General features: G+C 32.9%; 1 long non-coding RNA gene across 1 annotated transcript in view; it reads left to right on the top strand.

The window, feature by feature from the left end:
* The window catches only part of LOC104872051, a 28809-nt gene extending 18007 nt beyond the window's left edge, over window positions 1-10802 (top strand). Inside the window, exon 4 of the long non-coding RNA XR_783032.2 lies at window positions 9982-10802. This is a non-coding gene — a long non-coding RNA (uncharacterized LOC104872051). The remainder of the gene's footprint in view (window positions 1-9981) is intronic.
* Window positions 10803-10857: the final 55 nt, after the last annotated feature.

Raw genomic sequence — 10857 nt, 5'->3', positions numbered from 1 at the left:
TTTAGTACTTGAAATATCTCATTCCAGGCTCTCCTTGCCCCAAGGGTTTGTGTTGAAAAGTCTGCTGAGATTCTGATGGGCTTTCCTTTGTATGTGATTTGTTTCTTTTCTCTTACCACTTGTAGTATTTTATTCTTCTGTTGGGTTCCTGGGATCTTGATTATTATATGTCTAGGTGTAGATTTTTTTGATTGTAGCTAGTTGGGGTCCTATATGCCTCAGTTATCTGAATGTCAAATTCTTCCCCTCTGTGTGGGAAGTTTTCTGTCATTAATTCTGCAAACAGCTTTTTAAAGTCATTTGTATTTTCTCCTGCTACTTCATGTATTCCTATCAGCCTTATGTTATTCTTCTTTGCATCATCTAGGAATTGTTGAATTGATTTCTCATTATCTCTTACTGTTTATAAGAGACCTCTCTTTTCATGGTCACTGACTGCAATCTTATCTTCTATATCTGAGAGCCTATCTTGGTATTCTTTTATTCTGTTGCATGCACTTTCAATAGAGTGTTTAATCTCCTGGGTCTCTGTTTGAATCTGTTTTATGGATTGCATTTCTTTCCTGTGTTGGGCATTTATTTTTTCCATTTCTTTCTTATGCTGGGCCTTCATGGCTTCTATCATGGTCCTGAGCTCATCTATTTTTTTGTCAGTTTCTGCTCTAGTGTCTCGAATCACGACTTCCATTTTGCTCACTATCTCTGTGGTTATCTGGGAAATTATTTCTGTTTTGAATTTTTCTAGAGCCTGATTGATCTGTTCAAAATTAGGTTTTGTTGCTTTACTGAAATTTAATTATTTTAAAGTAAAATGTAGATTTAATTAAACATAAATCAAACTATAATTACAATTTTAAAATTTCATATGTATTATCAAGGCATCAGTTTGTTTTCTCCTGTTTTTCCATTCCACCTAACATTGTTCACATTTATATTTTTATTACTTATATAAGATTGATCTTTTTAGGGTTAAAAATGTTTTGTAAAACTTAATGATTTTCTAAGAAACCATTTTATCTTAACTTCTCCATTGAGAATTTTTATGCAAAATTATTTAGGTCACTCTAATCAGTTTAAAATCAATTATTTAAATCATCACAGGAGGTATTAAACTTGTTATCAGTTTTTTATTGTGATTTAAAAGTCTCTGACATTCCTCCAGCCACCTTCCTTATATTTCTAGACCATTTTCTTTTTTCTACTCTCTGACAAGAACAATTTATTTCTGTATGGGGGTCCCTTATATATACCAGTTTCCTGTATATTTGGCCCAAAGATGTTAGTTCCTTTACTTTTTTATTACATGTGAATATTAAAATTCAAATCATGTAGCTGATAGAACTCAAACCCTACCACACTTTCATCTAAGGGCAGAAAAATGAACTTTATTCAAAAATGATCATTTTGTAGGTCACTTAACCTTTACTCAAGGAAGTAAATGTTGTATCCCGTTTAGGCAGCTGGAGTTACAAAACCATAATGTACAGTTCTTATTATATTCATGGGGCTCATAATGTTTCCCCCATTACGTTTATTGGTATATTTAAAGCAAAAAATACAGTTACATTATCAATGGGATCTTGTAGCTTTACATGATATATCTTGGTTCTTATTTTTTCCCCATACCCCTGCCCTCCCTTCGCCCCCTTCACCCTTCCCTATTTATAAAGACTTTGTTTCCATTTTTTCCTTTTTTCACATTTTCCTTTTCCTTTATTTCCTTTCTCCTCCCCTTCCCACTTCCCCTTTAAAACTAAAAGTGTAAATAAGATTCAAATGATATAATTGGTAGCGTGAAATAGGAAGAAAATGGCTAAAGGGGAAGTGGGGCTCACAATGTTTTAAAAAAGTAAAGTATCTTATTTGAAACATTAACTTCAGAGTCTAAAATTATAATTATCACCTTTAGCCACAGGTCATTTCTATTGTGCTAGTAGTGACACCATTTTCTATCCATCCACAGAACATTTTCCACCTTGTAAAGCAGAAACTCTACCTATTGAACAATAACTCCATTTCTGAGCTATTTGCTATGCCCTACCAAATATCATTCTACTTTTTATTTCTATGAATTTATTCTAGGTACCTCATGTAAGTGAAATTGTACAGTATTTGTCTTTTGGACTGGTTTCTTTCACTTATTCTGAACTTTCCATGTTGTAGCATGTTTCAGAACTTTCTCTCTTTTTAAAGTTGAATAATAATCTGTTTTATGTATATACCCCAGTTTACTTATACATTCATCAATGGACACTTGAGTTGCTTAGACATTTGGCTATTTTGAATATTGAAGATAATAGTGCTGTGAATATAGGTATACAAATATCTGAGTCCTTGTTTCAATAATTTTGTCAACAAATCCTAGAGTGAAATGGTCATCATAATGTAATTCAATTTTTAATTTTAGGAGGAAGTTCCATAGTGTTTTTTATAACAGCTACACAATTTTGTATCCTCACCAACAGCACATAGGGTTTTGCTTTCTCTCCTTCTGAATCATGGCTTGGTATTTTCTACTTCTTTGATGGTAGCATTCTAAGGATTATGATGTGTCGTATCATGCTGTGGATTTGACTTGTACATCCCTAGTAATTCATGATGTTGAACGTGTCTTCATATGTTTGTGTATCTTCTTTGGAGAAATATATATTCCAGTAACTTACTCACTTTTAGTTGGGTTGTTTGTTGTTGAGTTGTATATTTAAATATTTTCAGTTAATCCTTTTAGCAAAATGATCAAACAGTATTTATTTATGAGTGTTAATTCATGAAGGCATTTTAATTAGAAATATTATTTCTAGATGATATACAGAAATTCACTTTATTCTGTCTTAGCTGTAGATAATGTCATTTGTCCAATATATTGTTAGAGTTAAAAATAGTGGAGAAATTACTTTTATGAGACAAAAGAGAATCTTAGAAATTTTTCCTTTCAGTAGATTAAGGTACGCCCTGAAAAATCTCATGGTGCTCTTTTAAGTTCACTGTTTAATCGAGGCAGATGAATTATAGTTTGAAAAAATTACTTTATTACTTAGGGCACTTTTCAAGCAATATTCCCTAAAGCTTGCAATAGCAGAGTTTAATGTTTATATGAGATTGTAACTATGTGAGAATCTGCTTGTGATTATAAGCATCTCTTGCATTTTTGGAGAAAGAGAGTGATGGAAAGAAACACTCTTCCAAGTGTAGAACTTAAATGGTGGATCTATGCTTAATTAAAGGTAAATGCCTAATAGCCTTCAAAGTTCTTTCATTTTTATATCATCACAATAATATATAGGTTCTTTATTAAGGATTGCCAGTTGTATTTTTATATAATTTAATCATTGGCCTTTTATTTAATTATGGGAGAAGCTGCCATTGATCTTTACCTTGAAAATATGTCTCTGATGTGCTTACATTGTGTACTCCAAGAGTCACGAAGTTCACTGCTGACAAACTCAACCGGAGAACTTATTTAGAATTCTGAGCCCTGCCATCATGATGACTTTTACTCAACTTATTTGGGCTAAGTCTTAAAAATCTGTAATTTTTAACAGACAAGTCATAGGATTCTGAGATAACCTGACCACATAGAACAGTTGGGGAATAATTAATTTACCTTCTTAAAGGATATGGTTAAAATAATAAGTATTGGTGCAGTGAAATGATGTGGCCAAGATCACATCAATATTTAGTGACTAAGCTTGGGTTTGAAACCAATATATCTTATTCTAAAACCATATACAGCCAGGAGTGGTGGCACACGCCTGTAATCCCAACATGGGAGGTTGAGGTAGGAGAAATGTGAGTTCAACTCCAGCATGAACTACAGAGTGAGATCTTATCTCAAAAACAAAACAAAATAGAAACAAAAACAAAAACAAACCAAAATAAAAAATATATACAAATTTTCTGTTTTCAAAGAATTGCATGTTAATTAGGCTAGAGTCAACCACTTGAATTTTTCTTTTACTCTTGCAAACAAATTAAGAATCATTTCCCCCACATTTATATTAGTACATATTGGTTGTACAAATTAATGGGTTTTACTCTGGAAGATTTGTACATACACACAACGTATTTTAACCATTTTCCCCACATGATTGCCTTACTCCATTTTTTTGCCCTCCACATTATTTTCACATTTGAGAGATGGGGTATTAGTGTATATGATATATCTTTTTCATATTCAAACTTTATTACCTGCCTTTAGACCTCCTCCACTTCCCCTAGTACTTTTTATCTTGTCTAATAATAGTTTCCTTTCTACTTTCCTATCACATTTTTTAGATTTCACATATTAGGAAGAACATACAATATTTATCTTTCTGACTCTTAAAGCCTGACAACATTCCATTTTTTTTTATGACTGAATAATACTCCAGTATGTATATAGCACATTTTCTCTGTCCATTCATCTGTTGATGGGCGTCTAGGTGGCTCCATGTCTTGGCTCCATATCTTGCTACAAGACACACATAACTCTTTGGGCATCCCTATTGTATGCTGAAATCCCTTTGGGTATATACCAAAGAACGTTACAGGTAGATTGAATTATAGCTCTAGTTTTGCTTTTTTTGTGAACCTCTGCACTAATGTCCATAGCGGTTGTACTTTCCATTCCCACTGACAAGGTAGGAGGGTTCCTTTTTCCCTATATCTTCACCAGGATGTAATGAAGCTTGTGTTCTTGATGACAGCTGTTCAGAATGGGGTGAGATAGAATCTCAGTGCAGCTTTGATTTACATTTCCCTAATGGTTACAGATTTTGAACATTTTTTCATATTTAACCATTTATTGATCGAGCTATTTGATGTTTTTAATTTTAAGCTTTTTGAGGTCTTTATATCGGTTAATCCTCTGCCGGAAAAATAGCTGGCAAAATTTTCTCACAGGGCTGTCTCTTCACTCTGTTGGTTGTTTTTACTGTGTGGATAAAGGTTAATTTGATGTAGACCCATTGGTTTATTCTTATTATTTCCTGTGCCGTTGAAGTCATATTTAGCAACTCTTTGCCTAAGCCTATACCTTGCAGTGCTTCCTTTACATTTTCTTTTAACAATTTTTGAGTTTTAGGTCTTATACCTAGTCTTTGATCCCTTTTGAATTAGTTTTTCTACAGAGTGAGAAGTAGGGTACTAGTTTTAGTCTTTTACAAGTAGATATCCAGGTTCCCCAGCACCATTTGTTAAAAAGATTGTCTTCTCAAACATATGATTCCTTTGCCCATAATCAGATTGCTATATCTGCATAGGTTTGTCTCTGTGTCCTCTGCTCTGTTGCATTGATATACATATATTGTTTTTTTTCCAGTACTATGCTATTTTGTTACTATGGCTTTGTAGTATAATTTGAAATTGGGTATATACAAGATATACTCATATTTGTGCTTTGCTGCTGTTAGTATAGTACAATTGTTCAGTTTTGAGCCTCAGAGCCAATTTCTTGGCATCAGATCCTGGCTGCACTACTTATAGACTGTATAATTTGGGCAAATTTCCTGTATTTTCTAGGCCCTGATCTTCTTATTTGTAAAGTGGATATATTTATAGTGCTTATATCATACAGAACTGTGATGTAGTTAGATAAGTCATAAAAATAATTTAAATAGTGCTCTTGTATATAAAACCAGGTAAATATTAACTACATTCACTTGAATAACAGTATAGTTTATCCACATATTTATTCATGGGTCACAATTGTCTTTTTATTTGAATATTATACCTGAGAAATTTTAAGTACCAATATAATTGGGGGTGAGGTGAAAATTATTGTGGGCATATTTATTACTTGAAATGACAAAACACACACACCAAGTAATGAAATAGCATTTCTAAATTAAAAGAAATGTTCTGATTAAACATATCCTTTTGACCTTCATAGACATCATTGTGAGTACTAAAACTTATTGGTCTTGAAATAATCCTCCTTTTTGTCACATAGTATTTCTGATTAAATCTAATGTATTTTGGCCCTTGCCTTTGTTATTTTCCTATATGGTATCCTGCAAATTCATTCAGAGAGAAAGAGTCATTGGTAGTCAAATTAAAAATGAAACTTGATTCATGGCCTGTGTTCTAATTTGTCTAAAAACACTAGGTGAACTTGTATGTTAGAAAACTCTCTTCTAACTGCTTCCATCCTTTCTTGTTCTTAAGGTTTGATAACTCATTTGCTTTAAGATAGAATAGTTTGTCATTCTAATCCTTTTAATTTCCTTAGTGTAATGGACACTTCTGCTATTAGTATTTAGTAATTCTACCATTTGTTATTTGATAATTTTTGAGGTTGAGTTGTAATATGTATTTGTTTTCTCCTACTTTTACTTATTTCTTAATTTTGTTCATTTGATGATTAGTTTTAATCATGTTAAGAAATAGAAAACTGAATAGCTTCTCAATTTCAATTCAGATGTTTTTCTGAATAAATGGAGTGCTAAGTTTTAAGCCTTTAAATAATGATTTCTAAAACACCACCATGTTTAAATCTCTGTAGCCATTAAACTCTGACTTCTAACCCTATAAGACTCTGCTTTAACAGAACTCAGTGGTTTTCTCTGGATTCCTGAATTTTAAATAAAATCCAGATCATATAGATGGATGTGGTCCTGGAATGTTACTGAGAGAAACTGAAACACTCAACTAAAGCCCATATTAGAAAACCACTTACTACTGTCTAATCATACAGCCAGCGAGAGTTTCAGAAGGTTGCTCTGGGGACAAGTTCTCTTTTGCTTTAAGACAGTTCTGACTTAGGTATCGGTCCTGCGGTATGGCATGGGGCAGTTCAGAGAACGTCCTCTTTGTTGCTCTAACCTTGACTTTTATCTGTGAAGTGACCCTTGGGAAAGCCTCCTAGGTCCTCTGAAGCAAGCTTCCTTTTCTATAAATAGCAGTATAAATGACTGGAAGAGGCTTTTGGGTGGATTAAGAGAAATGAGAGCTGTCTGAAAACACATTGCCACAGTGCCTGGTATATCTTGAAAAATCAATACATGTTAGTTCCTTTCCCATCTATCTATGACATTTCTACCACTTATCTGTCTTGAGTCTTCATGACCTCTGCCTCCCCAATATTTACTTGCATTTAAGTCACTTCCTTGCTTACTCTCTTGCTCAGTGTGATCTTGGCTGTTAGTTTCTGAAAACTTCCTTGTCTTGTCTTGTAGTCCAAATGAATGAACAGGGTTGACACCATTGTGCTGGTTTCACTGACTACTGCACTCAAAATTTTAATTTAATAATTTGATGCTATTCACGTGTGTCAAACAAAATCTTGAAATGCATTATAATTGTAAAGAAATTCGAGCAATACAAATACTATTTGCTAAGAATCCATCAATTATTCTGTAAAGTATATTCTATTCTTAAGCAGTTTTCCTAACAAGTAGACTTTCTTCCTCTGTGTAATTAAAATATAGATTAACATATAATTTTATCTTTTTCTTAGTGAAAGTTTATTGAAAAGAATTTTCTATTCAAAAGAATACTCCATGCATAAAGTAAAGGTTACTGTTGGTTACAATTGCAAGTCATTTTAGTTCTCCTAAAGTCCAAGTTACTACTACTGCAAAATAATAACTGAAACATTTACAATCCTTTGACCTCCAGCTGTTAAAAATCTAAATAAAACTTGCTTTTAAGGAACACTTTTTTAATCAAAGAAGCCAGTTCACTAGTTTGAAGAGAAAGCTTACAATTCAAAATTTAGTCACAATAATTCTATTTTTGGTGTCAAACATTATAGAAATGCTACATTTATCTTAAAAATTTTAAATGTAGGTATATATTTTCGAAATGTCAAAAAGGGCTTCATGGCTCTGTTCTCTGTGCTCAAACATCACAAATTTTATTTAATTAAACAATCACAACTTATTGTGCCATAGAAAATTTGATGTCATAAATATCATAATAGGTGCATTTGGGATGCTTGATGAGTCTGAAGTCATATATAAATATATCTCTATGTAATCTTGGATATTTGATGACTGCTTAAATAAGCTACTTCTTATTTGGACTTTGATACTTTTTTTCATTTATCCAAGCAAATGTGGTATGCTCATGATATGTCAAGAACTATAATAAATTCTACAGGGAGTTCAAAGAGAAATGTGAATGACAGAAGCACTCACACCTGCTCTTTGTAGCACTGTAAATTGTTATTTTTTTTTTTTTTGCAAGGTAAGTGGATAGAAAATCTGAAATGTGTAAATGTTTTGAACCTGCAATGCCATGTCTGGGAGCTTCTTCTAAAGAAAACTGAATGTGTTTTTATATGTGCATGTGCTTTTGCATGCACATACGGATGTTAGTATGGAATGAAATGTATGGACAAACTTTAATTGCAGCATTGGTTATAATAATAAGAAAAGATAATCTACCCAAATACCTCTCCATAGAGTTATGGTTAAATACCCAACACCAATGTGGTATGTTCTGCATAGTTAATTCCATTATATGAACATAGCCTTTCAAGGTAAAGCAAGAGTTGTCTCACAATATGTGTATCACAATTTAATTTCTGTTTAAAAAGTAAAATAATCACAAGGAAATCCATACGTAAAATAGGTAGAGAAATACTAAAAGTTGAAGGCAAGTATCCGTAGAGAATACTGGTATATTTTTATAGCCATCAAAGAGAGGCTAAACTAGAAAAGACAGGACTAGTAGCTACACACTTTTAAAATTATTTATCTATACATATAATTTAGCAATTCATACACATGCAGCAATTATCATTAGAAGACTATTACTTTTCAAAATGTTTTTGATGTTTGTATAATTTTTAAAAGTAATTATTTTATTTTTAACTTAACATAATAGGTGTGAACCATCAGTGGTTCAGGACAGAAAAATTATAGTTCTGAACTTTCAAAGATGGCAGGAGATTTACCTCTTGTTTTAGTAAATTGAAATATGTAACTTTTCCTTTATCGACAATGTTATAAATGCATTTAGCTGTCAAAGAACTAAAATCTATCCAAATAATCATGTTTCATTTTTAACTTGATTGAATGGCAATGAAAGACATGGTTGTGTTTATTTGGAAGGACTGCATTTTACACTTATTTTTCAATAACTTGACATGAAAGCTATACATTTAACTGTCAAGGAATGAAATTATGAAATCATTGTCTTTTTTGGAGCTAAATTTCTGTGTAGGTCTACCTGAAGACTGCACCTTTATGTTTACAGTCCACTCCCTTGACTCTTCATATTTCCTAGATTTCTATAGCACACTAAATGTGAATAAGCCTCACACCATCACTGCTAGCCCTATCACCTGTATCTCCATCTTCTCTTTCCACTTTATCTGCTGCTTAGAGTTCACAGCCTGAGGGGAAACTGATGTTTCTGTAACCATAAGTGTTCTCATGTCATTCATTATCAAAGGGATTACTGTTCAGGAAGAACATTTGATCTGTCCAGTTCCATGTAGCTTAAAGAAAACAGACATTTGCAGCATTTGTAAATCCTTTTCTACATGAACTTCTTGAGAGAGTATCTCAGAGACCTTGCAAAGGTTTAGAGATCTAAAGCTTAGAGCAATGTACTTGGACTGAATCACTGTTTCAATATCTAGCTTGATTTTTGTTCTATTTGCACTTTTTAAAGTTGGCTATATTTAAATATAATATAAATTAATATTGGCAAATAATGGGTTTTAATTTTGGCAAATGATGGATTTCTACACCTCATGAAGTATTCCTGTTCCTCAAAATCTTACTGTAAATTGTTTTTGTCTGTTTAACTTTATTTTTGTTAAACTGCAAAGTGGTTTTGAGGTACACTTAAAAATACTAACTACAATATTTTATTATATTCATTATTTCTATGATTATGACAATTCCTATAAAATGATACAGCGAGGATTACATGACACAGAGAATTATGCAATGTTTAGACTGGCTCTATACTTTTGTATAAGCTGCCAGTGAATACGCAGAAGAACACAGAGTTTTGTGGTGATCATGATGCCTTATTCATTTCTTCTAGATTCCCTATGGCTTTGCTTTGTGATGTGTTTGAATTAACTGCCGTGTTTCTCAGACATCAGTGGACAGGTGGCTCCTCAAACAAAGAGACTTTCCAGTTTGTGTTTTTAGCTTCTACTACTTCATAAGAACAAGTGGAACTGGAAATAATATGTGAGGCACAACTGAGAAGAGATACAATGTCCATGTCATATTTTTGGAAAAATGTTAGCTACGTACCTTAATCGTTTTAGTTTGCCAAGATGATTCTCTTTTCTTTTTGATGTGTTACTAACTTAGGAGGGAAAATGTAAGTCTTTAATAACTGGCACCTTGGTTATTAGTGATTAATTGACACCCAGTTGAGAGGCAAGGGGCTCAGAAACTGGAAACGATCAGGGAGAAAATTAGCACAAAGGGGGTAATTCTAGGAAAAGAAATAGGAAGAAGGCAGTACTCTCAATTTTACCCCATTATGAATATTTTCAGTGTGATATGCAAATGCACTGGATGAACTTCTAACTCCATAAAACCAGTGCTCAGGTTAGAAAGGTCCATCAGAAGGAGATGGACAGTGGTGCCACCTCTGTGCTCCAGCCTCAAGGAACGTCTGTGCCAATCAAACTTTTTAGTGTAACTCCATGTTTCTTTGCTTCCGCAGTAACCCTCTTCAAATCTGCAAACTCGAGTACAGTTTGGAAAAGTGCTGAGAGGCAACTATTAGTCCTTATGTGTAACACAAACATTTAATCTTTATTGCCCTTTATTTTTAATATCTTACTGGTGGGAAGATGGAGGTGGTTATCTAAGCAAAGAAGTAAAGGTAGCTGGTATGTTGTTAAGACAAGCATGAATTTATTCTCGTTTTTCTGCTCCAGAAAAAGTTTTCTGAAAGTGA

The sequence above is a fragment of the Fukomys damarensis genome, unplaced genomic scaffold (assembly GCF_012274545.1).
Source record: "Fukomys damarensis isolate Sample0158 unplaced genomic scaffold, DMR_v1.0_HiC HiC_scaffold_9, whole genome shotgun sequence".
NCBI classification, from domain to species: Eukaryota; Metazoa; Chordata; class Mammalia; order Rodentia; family Bathyergidae; genus Fukomys; species Fukomys damarensis.
Note: the sequence above shows the minus strand (reverse complement) of the source record. Positions and strands in the feature narration are given on the sequence as shown.